At 39.9% G+C, this 16767-nt stretch overlaps 1 protein-coding gene across 3 annotated transcripts in view; it reads right to left on the bottom strand.

Moving 5' to 3' along the window:
- The window catches only part of DENND1B (DENN domain containing 1B), a 341500-nt gene extending 333389 nt beyond the window's left edge, over positions 1–8111 (bottom strand). For all 3 annotated transcript variants that reach the window (XM_079925473.1, XM_079925475.1, XM_079925476.1), the window contains exon 1: positions 7932–8111. The gene's annotated coding sequence lies outside the window, so the exon portion shown is untranslated. The remainder of the gene's footprint in view (positions 1–7931) is intronic.
- Positions 8112–16767: the final 8656 nt, after the last annotated feature.

Here is a 16767-nt window from a genome sequence, read left to right as displayed (position 1 = left end):
TGTATAACAAAGTGAATCAGTTATATGTATACATATATCCCCACAGCCCCTCCCTTTTGAATATCCCTCCCACCCTCCCCATCCCACCCCTCTAGGCGGTCACAAAGCACTGAGTTGATCTTCCTGTGCTGTGTGGATGCTGCGGGGAGAAATTTCTAGTGCTCCCTACTCTGCCATCTTCCCAGAGTCTTCCTCCTTTGACCATTTTAAAATTCAATTTGTTTTACTTTTCATTCATTTTAAAATGTAAAAAAGATCATGTCAGTCCCCATTTAATACCCCTTAATGCCTTCCCATCTCAGTATTAAAATCTAATCCTCTTATCCAGATTTACAAAACCCAAACATCTCTATCCTGCCTGCCTGGATCTCTTATCACACCTATCACCACTCTCCCCATCACTCACTGCTCTGGTCTCTGTCTTCCTCAAGCTCCCCAAGTTCATATTGCTTTAAGCATCTAAACTAGCTATTTTCCCTCTGGTACTCTCACAAATTGAAAGGGGCTTGGTGTAAATTGGTACAACAACTTTGAAAAACTCTAAGGGCCTCTTGAAGTTTGAAATGAATCACTAAAATGATTTTCCCTGCCATCTTCTCAAAGGGATCATCCCTGACCATTTAATTTCAAATACCTGCCCACTCACTCCATCTTGTCACTGCTTTAACATTTTCTGCAAACACATATTATTATCTGATTTTTGGTAGTTATGGTGTTTGTTTGTCATTATTATCTGTCTCCTCCTTATTATAGAGTCAGTTCCAGGTGAGCAGGAACCTTTTATGTCTTGTTCATTGCTGAGTCTCCAGATCGAGAAAAATCCTTAGCATATAAATAGTTGGCCTTCAACAAACATATATGAAATGAATGAGAGGATTCTACAAAGTTAAATTTTTATAACTTACTTACTTCTTCAAAATGTATGTTTATTTTTACCAGATTTTACCTACATGAAAGGTGACTGGCAAGAGAATGGGAAGGGAGAAAGTTTGGAAAAGAGTCCTGCTAAAGCAGCAAGGTATATATTTTCTGTATTAATAATTAATTCAACAAATATTTATGAAGAACCTACATATACAAGTGAACAGGAAAAACTGCCTGCTATAAAAATATTATATTCTACAGGAGATTACTTACTGACAATAATTAAAGAAACATATAAAACCATTCAAGTAGTAATAATTGCTATGAAGAAAACAAGGCAGTGTAAAATAATAGAAAGTGTGATGGGGGAGGAGTCCATTTTAGAGACTAAGGTTAGTAGAGACCTAAATTGTGGGGCTGAACCTGGGTAATAGCATTTTAGGCCTAGAGAAAAAGAAAGGCAGATTCCTGAAGCTTGGCCTATTTGAGGAAGAGCAAAATGACTAACCTGTAAGGGAGAGGAAGGGGGATGGGAGAGCTTGGCCAGTTCCACAACCCCAGATCATGTAAATATATTAGAAATGGAGCGTTCCTCTTTCTGGGTCATTTTAGGGTTTTAATCTATAGTAACAAGACCCCTTTGTTAGAATAGAAAAAAAAGAAAGAAAGAAAGAAAGAAAACCAGCCCCCCCCAAAAAAAAGCAGAAAAAAACCCACTCTATCTATAAAGAAAAATCATAAGCTCTTGGGACTGAGAGGCACAGAGAGGAACAACTCTAAAATTCTCATTTGAAAAGACTCTCAATTGCTGACATATTTGGGGTAGAAGAATCCCATTTTCCTGAAACAACCCCATTAAGTAGTGTGTCTATCCTATTATAGCACAGCCTCTCTTTTACACGGCAACTAGGAATGTTGGAAAGACGTCTGAGGAGCATTTGGTCTTGAGTGACATCAGGCAAGTCATCTAATCTCTTTAAAACTCAGCTCTTCATCTGCCTCTGTGCTTGGGATAATAACATAAACCTTAAGCTATTTTGTAAGCATGTAAATGTATTAGTTCAGGTTGCCTCTAGAAGCAGCTGCCAAGACGGGATTAGACGTGCGAGAGACTTACTGAAGGAAGGGGCAGGTGCTGGTTTGACCCAAGTGGAAGGAGACAGAGAGGAAGGAGGAATGGGTGGGAAGATGTCAGATGGCAGCTCAGCTCCAAGAGATGCTCAGCCAGGAGGAGAGGTTGTCCTTGAGCCAAAGTCACCTTTTGGAGGAGTCCCTTGCCTTGATGGAATGAGCCGACTTTTGTATCCCCTCTGTGCTCAGTCATCAGTTTGGAGATGCTTGTGGGAAATGTGGTGTCTGCGCAAACACAGGAGTGGGCCCAGGGGAGCAGCATTTTGGGCCATCAGTCAATGATGCTCCTCGCAGCAGGATCCAAGCAGCACATTTCCATGACTGCAAAAATCCACCACCCTCGTGCCTCACAGATCTACTGCCCCCAGCAATTCAGGGAACAGCCAGCTATTCTGTGGTTCCTGGGAACTTCTCTTCCTGAGAAGAGGGGATAGTGGGACAAATTATAGCCCCCAATACCATAGTTGGTTGGTCTCTGGGCACAGCTGGTGGCTCCCAGCTCACCTTCCACTCTCCATCCTAGTGGGTCTCTGGTTATGGTCCCACTCCCACACCTGCTTCACTGTGATGTGAGTCCCTCAGTTGGATGCTATGTTGTATGGGATTCCATGGCCATGGATCAGGCATTTTGTAAGTCCCTGGATTGTGGTGCTGGCTGAGGCTCTGAGGGCCAGAAGGTAAGCTCATACCTAGAATATGTATCTATCACTGTGAGGATAAGCCACTGACCCTTCCAGCATGGAAGGGGCCAGTGCGTTTGATATGCCACCAAGTGGCTGGTTGGTCTCCTTGGAAAGCGCCACACCAGTAGTACCTGTTGGTGTCTGTTGCTCACAGGTTAAACATTCGGAGGCAGCAGTATCCGAATCAGTCTTCTAAGTGGAGGCTAACCTGTTGTCCTATAGACTCCCTCTCTGTCAACAGGGTCACTTCATTTATGGGCCCATCATACCAACTCCACCGCTGGAGTTCCAGTATCCCAGAGGCCTATGCTGTGATCCTCCCCCTGGGGCTTGCCATTAGCACCACATGGCATTTTTTCCTACTACTGACACCTCTAATGCCATAAGGTTTGTTGGACTGTATGGCCCAAGGGATAGGGCTGTTTGCATTAAAGCCTAGACCTGGTACGGAACTCTTTCATTCTCTGGGACCCATTCAGAACTGTCAGACTTCCATGTCACCTAACATACCACCTGGACAGGTGTTCTTAGATGTGGAGTGTGTTGCCTCCAGAACACAGCTTTGTGCTTCCTGCTCTGTGGCAGGAGATGCAAGATGTGGCAATTTGTGTTTTATTTAGGAGTGGATATCCCAATGCTCTCCTGACTGCTGGACTCTTGAGAACATCGCTGAAGAGGCATGTCCCTGAATCTGCACAGGATTTAAGTTCCACCTCTTGGAGTGCATGTGTCTTACCAAGGCCTCCAGAGTGCTAGCCACTTCTTGCTCATCCTGTCCAATCAGCATGATATAATCAGCGTAATGGATCATAATGATTTCTATGGATGTTCAGGCAGTTCAGATCTCTTCGGACTATATTATGATGGAGGGTGGAAGAATTAACAGAAACTTGATGCAAAATTGCAAATGAATATCGTTATCCATCCCATGTGAATTCAAACTGATTCTGGTCTTCTTTTCCAGGGGTCAGCAAAATTTTTTATAGCGAGCATGATAGCAAATGTTTTAGGCTCTGCAGGCCATATGGTCTCTGTTGCAACTATTCAACTCTACTGTTGTAGTGTGAAAGCAGACAATATGTAAATGAGTAAGTGGGGCTGTGTTCTAATAAAACTTTATTTACAAAACAGACAGCTGACCAGATTGGATCCACAGGCTGTAGTTGTTTTTCACTCCTGCTCTTTTCTATCCAAAATGAAAAGGAGTGCAGTCACCATTCAGTTGACTCGTATCACCTACCTGAGACCTTAGTAAACGGTTCCAGCTTTTTTCTGGCTAGCAGCACAATTGAGGCTTGTTAAGTCTATAGTAGTCCATAGTCATTCTCCAATTTCTATAGAGCCCAGATTGGTAATATGATATGGAATGTTACCTCGATTCTCCAGGCCTTTAATGGTAGCATTAACCTCCACCATGACCCTTGCGATGCAATAATATTTTTGCTTAACTATTTTGGTGGAGAGGGGTTTGTTTGCAGAGCTTTCCACTTGGCTTTAATCACTGTAATAGCTCTTACCCCCTAAGCTAAGAACCCTATGTTAGGGTTACTCCAATTGCCAAGTATATCAATACTGGTAATACATTCAGGGCGGGGTTTGGAGAAAGGACCAATGGATGGATCTTCAGACCCATTGTCTCCACAGCAGACCAGACCCACTGTAAGCCAGACTTAGGCAAGACTCCATTTTTCACCTGGCTCCTGTAATTCTTCACTCTAACAGAAACATGATGATTGTGTTGGTGCAAGTCCTCCAAGAAACAGAAACCAAGATGGTATTAAACATGTAAGAAATTGGATGGCCAACAGACACATAAAAAGATGCTCAACATCACTAATCATCAGAGAAATGCAAATCAAACCACAGTAAGATATCACCTCAGACCTCTCAGGATGGTTATAATCAAAAAGGCAAGAAATAACAAGTGTTGGCGAGGCTGTGGAGAAAAGGGGACCCTCATGTACTGTTGGTGGGAATGTAATTTGGTGCAGCCACTATGGAAAACAGTACAGAGTTTTCTCAAAATATTAAAAATAGAATTATTTTCAATTCCAATCCTAGGTATTTACCCAAAGAAAACAGAAACACTAATGTGAAAAGATATATGCACCCCTATGTCCATTGCAGTATTATTTACAATAGGCAAGATACGGAAGCAACCTAAGTGTCAACAGATGAATAGATAAAGAAGATGTGATTATATATATATACATATATATATATATAAACAGAATATTACTCAGTCATAAAAAAATGAAATCTTTCCATTTTGACAACATGGATAGATCTAGAGGGTATTATGCTAAGTAAAATAAGTCAGACAGAGAAAAACAAATACTGCATGATCTCACTTATATGTGGAAACTAAAAACAAAACAAACAAAACAAAACAAAATGAAAACAGACTCACAGATACAGAGAACAAAAGGGTAAGTGCCGAAGGAAGGGGGTGGGGGAGGTGAAAAAGGTGAAGGAGTTAAGAGGTAAAATCCTCCAGTTATATAATAAATAAGTCACAGGGATACAGGGATACAGCATAAGAAATATGGTCAATAATATTGAAATAACTTTGTATGGGGACAGATGTTTACTAGACTTATTGTAGTGATCGTTTCATAATGTATGCAAAGCATTATTTAGTACACCTGAACCTAACATAATATTGTATATTAACTTATTTCAATTTTAAAAATACATGAAAGAGAAATAAATTATCATTATAAGCCATTGGAGGGGGGCCCACGGGGACTTCTGGAAACTTAATATCCAGCATTTAAAGAGTTCCCACAATTAAATAACAAAGAACAAACTAACCTATTTAAAAATGGGTAGACTTGAATAGATATTTCTTCAAAGAAAATGTAAGTGGCCAATAAGTCCATGAAAAGATGCTCAGAATCACTAATGGTTAGGGAAATGCAAAGCAAGACCACAATGACATACCACTTCACACCCATTAGCATGGATATTATAAAAATAATAAATAAATTACAAGAGTTGGTGGGGATGTAGAAAAATTAGAAACCTTGTGCACTGCTGGTGAGAATGTAAGATGGTGCAGGCACTGTGGAAGACTAGTATGGTGATTCCTCAAAAAATTTAAAATTGAATTACCATATGATCCAGCAATTTCACTTCTAGGTATAAACCCAAAAGAATTGAAAGTAAGTTCTCAAAGAGATATTTGTACACCTATGTTCATAGAAGCATTATTCACAATAGCCAAAAAGCAGCCCACATATCCATTGAACAGATGAATGGGTAAACAAAACGTGGCACATACATACAATGCAGTATTATTCAGCCTTAAAAAGGAGGGAGGGACTTCCCTGGTGGCGCAGTGTTTAAGAATCCGCCTGCCAATGCAGAAGACACAGGTTCGAGCCCTGTTCAGGGAAGATCCCACATGCTGTGGAGCAACTAAGCCCATGCATCACAACTACTGAGCCTACACCTTAGAGCCTGCAAGCCACAACTACTGAGCCCACATGCCACAATTACTGAAGCCTGCATGCTTAGAGCCCGTGCTCCACAACAAGAGAAGCCACTGCAATGAGAAGCCCGCACACCACAACAAAGCGTAGCCCCGCTCGCCACAACTAGAGAAAGCCCACTTGCAGTAACGAAGACCCAATGCAGCCGAAAATAAATAAATAAATAAATAAATTTATTTTTAACAAAAGGAGGGAAATTCTGACACATGCTACAACATAGGCGAATTTTAAAGACATTATTGGTTAAGTGAAATAAGACAATCACAAAAGGACAAATACTGTATGATTCCACTTTGATGAGATACCTAGAGTAGTCAAACTCATAGAAACAGAAAGTAATAGAATGGCAGTCTCCAGGGGCTGGGGAGACAGGGCAATGGATATGAAATTTGGGAAGATGAAAAAAGTTCTGAGGATGGATGGCAGTCATATTTGCCCAATGTGAATGCACTTATTGCCTTTTTAAGAACTATACCCTTTTAGGGAATTCCCTGGCAGTCCAGTGGTTAGGACTCTGCACTTTCACTGCTGAGGGCCTGAGTCCGATCCCTGGTTCGGGAACTAAGATCCCACAAGCCGCTATGTGGCCAACCCCCCCCCACAAAACCCAAAAAACTGTACCCTTTTAAATAGGTTAAAAAATGGTGTATTTTATGTGCATGTATTTTACAATTTAAAAAATTAATGTTTATAAATTTTATGTTATGCATCTTTTAAATTAAAATACACATTTAAGAAATGCAAGCAATTAATTTTGGGAGAGAACTTGTAAGAATAAATGCAGAGGGAGCTAGAAGAGGCTGGGGGAACCAGCAGACCACAACACCATTGTGACCCCAAGTGAAAGAGACGCGGCAGGAAGGCTGGGTGAAGTGTCAGCCCTGCAGTTCCAAGCAAAGTTGGCAAGGCTGCCTGGGGATCCTCAATCCACAAGTGGCCTCTCAGAGGAATCGCGCACCTCCCAGGAGTGGTCCTGCCCTGGCTGGCTTAGTCATCGGCTGGAAGCAGCCCGGGGAAAGCATGGCCTGGATATGAAGACGGTGATGGATTTGGAGTTGAGCAGCTGGAGCTGTCAGGCGGTTCCTCTCTCCAGTCATGGCTGCTAGTGACACTTCCGACCTAAGTATTAACGTCAGCGCAGACCCTGCATCCAACAGACCCTCAAAATCCCTAGATGTTCCCCTCCGCCCAGTGTATTCTCACTCAAGGAAATGGTCCCACAGTGAAGGATCCAGTATACGCTTGTCACGGTGCCGCATGGTTCTTCCTAGGAACCCGGCAACAGCTTCAGTCAGTGAGTTCCCGACCCCAAACTGGCTCGGGTCCAGGAACTGAGTAGGAGCTTGGACATCTTATTGGGATGCCCATCCTGAGTCTCCGGTTCTTTCACTCGTGTCATTTTTTTATGGTTTGTACGCGTTAAGTAGTCGTTTGGGTCTGCCTGGCCCTCAGGGTGCTATGCTCTGTTAACTATCTCTACCACTTCTTGCCCCTCCAGCCTGGCTGGACATCTCCGGTCTCAGGACCTCGCTCCTGCGGCGCCAGATTCCCCACCGCCACCCCACGGTGGTGGGAACCGCTCAGCAGCGCGCTCTAGCGGCCCCAGGAACAGGATGCCCTCCGGGTCATTCCCGGGGAACACTTTCGGGTTTTCTGGCCTCACAAAATATATCCATTCCAGCACATTCGTCACCGGCAAAGCCCATTAACAATCCCCAGGAAATAAAAATCGACTATGGGTAATCAAATAAGGTCTAACCTTTTTTTATCCTCTGGGCTTAGTCTCGTTTCACTGGCTCACAGGGTCCCATGTGCAGTGGCATCACACCAGGCCCTTCCGACCGGAGCTCCCGGCGCTAAAGGGCTGCGCCCTGCACCTCAGCTCAGGGCCTCGTGCAGTCGCTGCGCACGACACTCCATCCAAGATGGCGGGTACCGGGCGAGGGCAGAGTCGCTGCACCCGGCACTGAGATCTGGAGCCTGAGCAGGGCAGCTGCCCCGCCCCCTAGAGCCCCGCCCCCTCCCCGCGGAGCAGCCCTTGTAAAGCAGCCCCGCACGGCTTGTCGGAGAGCCTGTGCTCTAGAGCCCGAGCTCACACCTCTCCACTCTCTGACCCAAGAAGAAAGCTTTCCTTTGCTTCTGAACCCAAGTGGGTCTCGTTCTACTGGCCGGAGAGACACCAAGCAGGAGGAACCTTGTTGGGGACCCACTCGTCAGGGTCGGTAACACATTCACTTCCCTTAGCATCTTTATTCCTTCTTCCAGGCCATCTTGGGCATTTATTCTGTTCTTCACTTTTTTTCAGGCTTTTAAAAGCCACCCTAGCAGTGAGTTAGACACATCAGAGTGTCCTGGACAGGGTATTAAATTCCGAGAAGGATCCTTCAAGTCAAAGATTCTTACTTACCTGCTCTTATTTCTGGCCATGAAGATCCAGTCCTGGGGATACTCACCTGGTTCCTCCTGGTCCGTCCTGTTAATAATTCTTTCACCTGGGGGGTAGTCTCCTCCCTCACTTGCCAGGCTGTCCTCAGCTGGCTTATGCTGAAATTTAACCCTGGATTATCAACCTGGAAGCCAGGAAAGGAGGCGGGGGCAGCTCTTGGGGGAAAGGGAGGCTCCGAAGGCATCTTTTAGCACAACGGAACTGCCAGCTCTTACTGGGGAAGGTTGGGCCACCTCTGCAAGCTCCCAGGTTTCAGGTTGCTCTGCAGAGCACCAGGGGCACCCAGGTAGATACCACCACCCCATGTGTCAAGCTTCCAGGTTTCCCCAACCAGAGTACTGACTTCAGGACACCAGACCTGCCTAGGAGGAGCATCTAAATGGATTCCATTAGACCTACAGCCTGTAGCTCAGCTGGGTGCTCTTCCACTGCAGGAAACAAGGACCTTTTTGTAAGCTACCCCACAGAACCTCTGATCCTCACACCCAGCCTTTAACCCACTGTTAATGGCTCTCAGGTTCTCATTTTCCTTCTTCGGGGCACCAATTCAGCTTAGCTCTATTGCCTGTAGGTATTTTCCCCCATACCTTTCAAATACCTGCATCAGTACATCGCATTGCCCTCCAATGCGATGTCTTCCTAGGTCACTGCTGGTGAAATCTTTAGCAATCAGACCACCATCTTGCAGTAAGGATTCTCCGTATCCCACCTAGCTCCCTACTTTGTGCTCCCTGGAGATATGAACAGCACTTTTTTATGGCCCCTACATTAAGTAAGCAGGGAGAGTTCTTGTATAGATATGTATAGAAATAAATGGTAGCTAAAATAACTACTATCACTCTCACTTAAGTTCTCTATAATAACTCAGTTCTCTGATCTATCAAACAGGAGTAATTTAGTATCATATCTAATTCATACGTTTTTGGAGACTCAAATATAACACTTCATTTAAGGGTGCACTTAAAATTTTTAAAGATAAAAAACAGTACTAGTGAAAGATCTTTATAACTAAGAACAGCTCTTAATTTTTTCCCTTTTCCCTAGGAGAACAGATTGATGTTGTATAAGGAGATACTAAGCACAGCACCTTAAGCAATTGAACTTGAATAAATCTGTAAATATCAGCTTCAGTCAGGGAGCTAAGTATGTACTTACCGAATGTTCTGAAGATACATTCAAAATGTATCTTACTGAAGGCTTCAAATTAAAAAATATAAAACTAATGAGATTACTTAAGAATTTTCTTCCATCAGATTTAAAAGCAATGATAATAAATGACAAGATCCTTTACTTACAGAGGTGCAGGTGAATGTAGCTAAAAATGAGATCTAACAATGTGTATTAATATGTGGCAATCTGAAGCACGTCATAAGGCAGTGCTTTTCGAATTATTCCAACAAAGTCTCCCTAACTTAAAAGGAAAATAAATTCAAATACCCAAAGAGGGATTGGTTGGGAAAAAAAACTTTCATTGAATGTATGTCATGTCAAGTGTATGAGCCAGCAGTGCACACGTGTTAGTCAGAACAACTTAATGCCCAGCAATAAGATTCTCATCTAATTTCTTTGACTATTTTTATTATCACAAAGGCAATATCAGAAAATATAATCAAAAGAACAACAATGAATTCACACAATCCCATCCACCTTGAGAGATCTCAGTGAATACCTTCAGGTCTTTCTCCATGCATGTATGTTCATGTGTCTACATATACGTGTGTGTCTGTGTTATTTTAAAATGGGGTCAGGCTATATATACTCTTAAAAAACCTGCCATAATTTCAGTCATCTACTAATTATTAGACAATTAGGGCATTCCATCTTATTCTCTATTGTTATATACTTAGGTTCTGTCTCTACTTTTCGTAATAAAATCAACGAGCAGGAGTGATCGGTCCAAATAAACCAGAAAAAATTTTAAAGCATAAACATCTTTTAAAATTAAAAAAATACTGGCTTTAAAAATGTTTAAGAAGACAGTTGTAAAATCATGCTGGGTCGCATCTTACCAATCCTTTGAACACCAGTGATTGTGGAAGGCTGGTTTTCAACTAAACATTCCCATACCATGAATGTACCTATTCTTCTTTATAGTCTTTGAAATATATGTGTTCATAGCTAAATAATACATTGTTGATGTTTGTATGTTTTTGAGCTTTATTTAAATGACGTTACATGTATGCATTCCACTGTTTTTCACCTCCATGTCTTGTATAGCTGAGGTCCATTTGTTTTCACTGCTGTGCAGTATCCCATTGCTAGATCATATCACTGGGTTTTTTTTCTCTTGTTAACACATACTTGCATAGTGTACAGGTTTTTGCTCTTACATACTATGCTGTTAGAAAAATTCTTCTACAAGTCTGCAGACAAATATATCAGATTCTCTGCCAAAAGTGAAATTATTGGTTGCAAGATATGCACATTTCCAACTTAATAGAGTGCCAACTAGCTTTCCAAAGCATTTGTGCAAATTTATATTCCCACCCACAGAGTATAAATGTTTTCTTTGCTCCATTTCACAGGCAATATTTCTTTGTTTTACAATCTGTCAGGTATAAAATAATATCTAATTGTGGTATTACTTTGGATTGTCCTGAGTAATTTAGGTTGAGCACCTTTTCATACTTTTATTAGCCATTTATATTTTCTCTTCTTGGAATAACTATTCATGTCTTTTGATATTTTTAATTTTTTTTTAAACATCTTTATTGGAGTATAATTGCTTTACAATAGTGTGTTAGTTTCTGCTTTATAACAAAGTGAATCAGTTATATATATACATATGTCCCCATATCTCTTCCCTCTTGCGTCTCCCTCCCTCCTACCCTCCGTATCCCACCCCTTTAGGTGGTCACAAAGCACCGAGCTGATCTCCCTGTGCTATGTGGCTGCTTCCCACTATCTATCTATTTTATGTTTGATAGTGTATATATGTCCATGCCACTCTCTCACTTTGTCCCAGCTTACCCTTCCCCCTCCCCTCAAGTCCATTCTCTAGTAGGTCTGTGTCTTTATTCCCGTCTTGCCCCTAGGTTCTTCATGACCTTTTTTTTTTTTTTTTTAGATTCCATATATTTGTGTTAGCATACAGTATTTGTTTTTCTCTTTCTGACTTACTTCACTCTGTATGACAGACTCTAGATCCATCCACCTCACTACAAATAACTCAATTTCATTTCTTTTTATGGCTGAGTAATATTCCATTGTATACATGTGCCACATCTTCTTTATGCATTCATCTGTTGATGGACATTTAGGTTGCTTCCATGTCCTGGCTATTGTAAATAGTGCGGCAATGAACATTGTGGTACATGACTCTTTTTGAATCATGGTTTTCTCAGGGTATATGCCCAGTAGTGGGATTGCTGGGTCATATGGTAGTTTTATTTTTAGTTTTTTAAAGAACCTCCATACTGTTCTCCATAGTGGCTGTATCAATTTACATTCCCACCAACAGTGCAAGAGGGTTCCCTTTTCTACACACCCTCTCCAGCACTTATTGTTTGTAGATTTTTTGATGATGGCCGTTCTGACCAGTGTGAGATGACATCTCATTGTAGTTTTGATTTGCATTTCTCTAATGATTAATGATGTTGAGCATTCTTTCATGTGTTTGTTGGCAATCTGTATATCTTCTTTGGAGAAATGTCTATTTAGGTCTTCTGCCCATTTTTGGATTGGGTTGTTTGTTTTTTTGATATTGAGCTGCATGAGCTGCTTGTAAATTTTGGAGATTAATCCTTTGTCAGTTGCTTCATTTGAAAATATTTTCTCCCATTCTGAAGGTTGTCTTTTCATCTTGTTTATGATTTCCTTTGCCGTGCAAAAGCTTTTAAGTTTCATTAGGTACCATCTGTATATTTTTGTTTTTATTTCCATTTCTCTAGGAGGTGGGTCAGAAAGGATCTTGCTGTGATTTATGTCACAGAGTGTTCTGCCTATGTTTTCCTCTAAGAGTTTGATAGTGTCTGGCCTTACATTTAGGTCTTTAATCCATTTTGAGTTTATTTTGTGTATGGTGTTAGGGAGTGTTCTAATTTCATTCTTTTACAGGTAGCTGTCCAGTTTTCCCAGCACCACTTATTGAAGAGGCTGTCTTTTCTCCATTGTATATTCTTGCCTCCTTTATCAAAGATAAGGTGACCATATGTGCGTGGGTTTATCTCTGAGCTTTCTATCCTGTTCCACTGATATATATTTCTCTTTTTGTGCCAGTACCATACTGTCTTGATTACTGTAGCTTTGTAGTATAGTCTGAAGTCAGGGAGCCTGATTCCTCCAGCTCCGTTTTTCTTTCTCAAGATTGCTTTGGCTATTCAGGGTCTTTTGTGTTTCCATACAAATTGTGAAATTTTTTGTTCTAGTTTTGTGAAAAATGCCAGTGGTAGTTTGATAGGGATTGCATTGAATCTATAGATTGCTTTGGGTAGTATAGTCATTTTCACAATGTTGATTCTTCCAATCCAAGAACATGGTATATCTCTCCATCTATTGGTATCATCTTTAATTTCTTTTATCAGTGTCTTATAATTTTCTGCATACAGGTCTTTTGTCTCCTTAGGTAGGTTTATTCCTAGGTATTTTATTCTTTTTGTTGCAATGGTAAATGGGAGTGTTTTCTTAATTTCACTTTCAGATTTTCATCATTAGTGTATAGGAATGCCAGAGATTTCTGTGCATTAATTTTGTATCCTGCTACTTTACCAAATTCATTGATTAGCTCTAGTAGCTTTCTGGTAGCATCTTTAGGATTCTCTATGTATAGTATCATGTCATCTGGAAACAGTGACAGCTTTACTTCTTCTTTTCCGATTTGGATTCCTTTTATTTCTTTTTCTTCTCTGAGTGCCGTGGCTAAAACTTCCAAAACTATGTTGAATAATAGTAGTGAGAGTGGGCAACCTTGTCTTGTTCCTGATCTTAGTGGAAATGGTTTCAGTTTTTCACCATTGAGGACGATGTTGGCTCTGGGTTTGTCCTATATGGCCTTTATTATGTTGAGAAAAGTTCCCTCTATGCCTACTTTCTGGAGGGTTTTTATCATAAATCGATGTTGAATTTTGTCGAAAGCTTTCTCTGCATCTATTGAGATGATCATATGGTTTTTCTCCTTCAGTTGTTAATATGGTATATCACATTGATTGATTTGCGTATATTGAAGAATCCTTGCATTCCTGGGATAAACCCCACTTGATCATGGTGTATGATCCTTTTCATGTGCTGTTGCATTCTGTTTGCTGGTATCTTGTTGAGGATTTTTAAATCTATGTTCATCAGTGATATTGGCCTGTAGTTTTCTTTTTTTGTGACATCTTTGTCTGGTTTTGGTATCAGAGTGATGGTGGCCTCATAGAATGAGTTTGGGAGTGTTCCTCCCTCTGCTATAATTCGGAAGAGTTTGAGAAGGATAGGTGTTAGCTCTTCTCTAAATGTTTGATAGAATTTGCCTCTGAAGCCATCTGGTCCTGGGCTTTTGTTTGTTGGAAGATTTTTTTTTTTTTTCCGGTATGCGGGCTTCCCACTGTTGCGGCCCCTCCCACTGTGGAGCACAGGCTCCGGACGCACAGGCCCAGCGGCCATGGCTCACAGGCCCAGCCACTCCACGGCATGTGGGATCCTCCCGGACCAGGGCACGAACCCGTGTCCCCTGCATTGGCAGGCAGACTCTCAACCACTGCACCACCAGGGAAGCCCCCTGTTGGAAGATTTTTAATCACAGTTTCAATTTCAGTGCTTGTGATTGGTCTGTTCATATTTTCTATTTCTTCCTGGTTCAGTCTCGGAAGGTTGTGCATTTCTAAGAATTTGTCCATTTCTTCCAGGTTGTCCATTTTATTGGCATATAGTTGCTTGTAGTAATGTCTCATGATCCTTTGTGTTTCTGCAGTGTCAGTTGTTCCTTCCCCTTTTTCATTTGTAATTCTATTGATTTGAGTCTTCTCCATTTTCTTCTTGATGAGCCAGGCTAATGGTTTATCAATTTTTTGTATCTTCTCAAAGAACCAGCTTTTAGTTTTATTGATCTTTGCTATCGTTTCCTTCATTTCTTTTTCATTTATTTCTGATCGGATATTTATGATTTCTTTCCTTCTGTTAACTTTGGGGTTTTTTGTTCTTCTTTCTCTAATTGCTTTAGGTGTAAGATTAGGTTGTTTATTTGAGATGTGTCTTGTTTCTTAAGGTAGGATTGTATTGCTATAAACTTCCCTCTTAGAACTGCTTTTGTTGCATCCCATAGGTTTTGGGTCATCATGTTTTCATTGTCATTTGTTTCTAGGTATTTTTTTATTTCCTCTGATTTCTTCAGTGATCTCTTGGTTATTAAGTAGTGTGTTGTTTAGCCTCCATGTGTTTGTATTTTTTTACAGATTTTTTTCCTGTAATTGATATCTAGTCTCATAGTGTTCTTTTCTGTTGTTTTTATTAATATGTACAAGTTTATTATATTTTCTGAACAAGAGTCTCTTGTGTGTTGTATATATCACAGATATTTTTTTCCAGTTTCTGACTTGTCTTTTCACTTTTTAATGGTAGATATTCAAGAACAGAAGTTTCATTTTAATGTAGCCAAATGTATTCATCATTTTCCTTATGTTTTGTGCTTTTTATATCTTGTTTAAGAAAATTTTCTCTAACTTAAAGGCCATAAAATAATCTCATATATTGTCTTAGAAATTTTAAATTTTTGATTTTTATTTTGAAGTATTTTATCCATCAGAAACTGGCTTTTGCACATAGAGTGAGATAGAATTTCTATTTTATTTGTTCTTACCAAAATGTCCTAGCACTCTGTATTGAACAGTTCACATATTCCTTGCTAATCTTCCATGCCATCTCTGTACTGTACCAAGTTTCCATATACACATAAAGCTGTTTATGAGTTTTCTGTTCCGTTCCAATAACTATTAGTCTATCACTTCTCCGACTCCACAGTGTCTTAACTGTACTAGTTTTGCAATCTGCCTGCATATCTGATAAGACAGTCCCACCCACATCTCTTTTCAAAGTTTTCTGGGGTAGTCTGTTCATTTCTCTTCCACGTAAAATAATTCCATTTAAAATGATTCTTTTTTTTTTTTTTCTGTGATTCCATTTTAAGATCCACTTTATGTCATGTTCAATGAACACCCCTGTTGGTTTGTATGATGGGAAATGCATTGAATATAGGGATCAATTTAAGAATTTACATTGCCATAATATGGAGTGTCTATTCATAATACTCCTTCAGTGGTTTTTATCTCTTTCCACAAAGTTTTACAATTTACACCAGTATGGTATAGCACAGCTTTCCTTATATTCATCCCTAGGTACTTTATATTTTTGATGCATTATAAATCTATCTCTTAAAATTGTATCTTCTAATTGTTTGTAACATGCATAAAAATAATAAAGTTGATTTTTATCTCCAGTAACCCAGTTAAATTTTCTCATTTGTTCTCACAATGAAACTAAACTTATTGTTGTTTTCTATTCTATGACAACTTTACCATGTTTTGTTTCTGTCTTTCCAAAATTTACAATTTTTAATTTTCTTTTTTGTCTTAATGCTGATAAGGGCTTTCAGTATATTGTTGAGAGAAGTGGTAACAGCAAATATCTTTTTCTTATTTCACGTTTTAAAGGAGGTTCTCCTAAAGTTTAACCATTTAGTATAATGTTTGCTATAGATTTCTTCAGCTACATTTAAACACTTTTAGGAAGTTATATTCTAAGACCCAATGCATACTATTTTAGAAGTATTAAAGCTTCGAGTGAACAAAACTCTTTAACATTATGTAGTATCCCTTTATATTCTAACTTTTTTTGCCTTAAAGTTTATTTCATCTGCTATTAATATAATTACAGCAGCTTTCTCTTGGTTAGAATTTGTTTGGTATATAATTTCTCATCTGTTCTCTTTCAATATTTTTGCACTAATATTTTACATATGTTTCTTTTAAGCAGCATATAGATTTAAAAATTCATTCTAATAATTTTAATCTTTAACTGAGATGTTAGTTCACTTCTATTTGATGATTACTAATATAGTTGTGTTTATTTTTATAATTCTTATGCATCTATTTTTTTTCGCTTCTTTCTCTTATTTTGGATTTTTTCCTTATGCCATTTTTTTTCTGTTTTCAAAATTATATGCTATATTTTATCC

Source organism: Stenella coeruleoalba, assembly GCF_951394435.1.
Source record: "Stenella coeruleoalba genome assembly, chromosome: 1".
Taxonomy (NCBI): Eukaryota; Metazoa; Chordata; class Mammalia; order Artiodactyla; family Delphinidae; genus Stenella; species Stenella coeruleoalba.
Note: the sequence above shows the minus strand (reverse complement) of the source record. Positions and strands in the feature narration are given on the sequence as shown.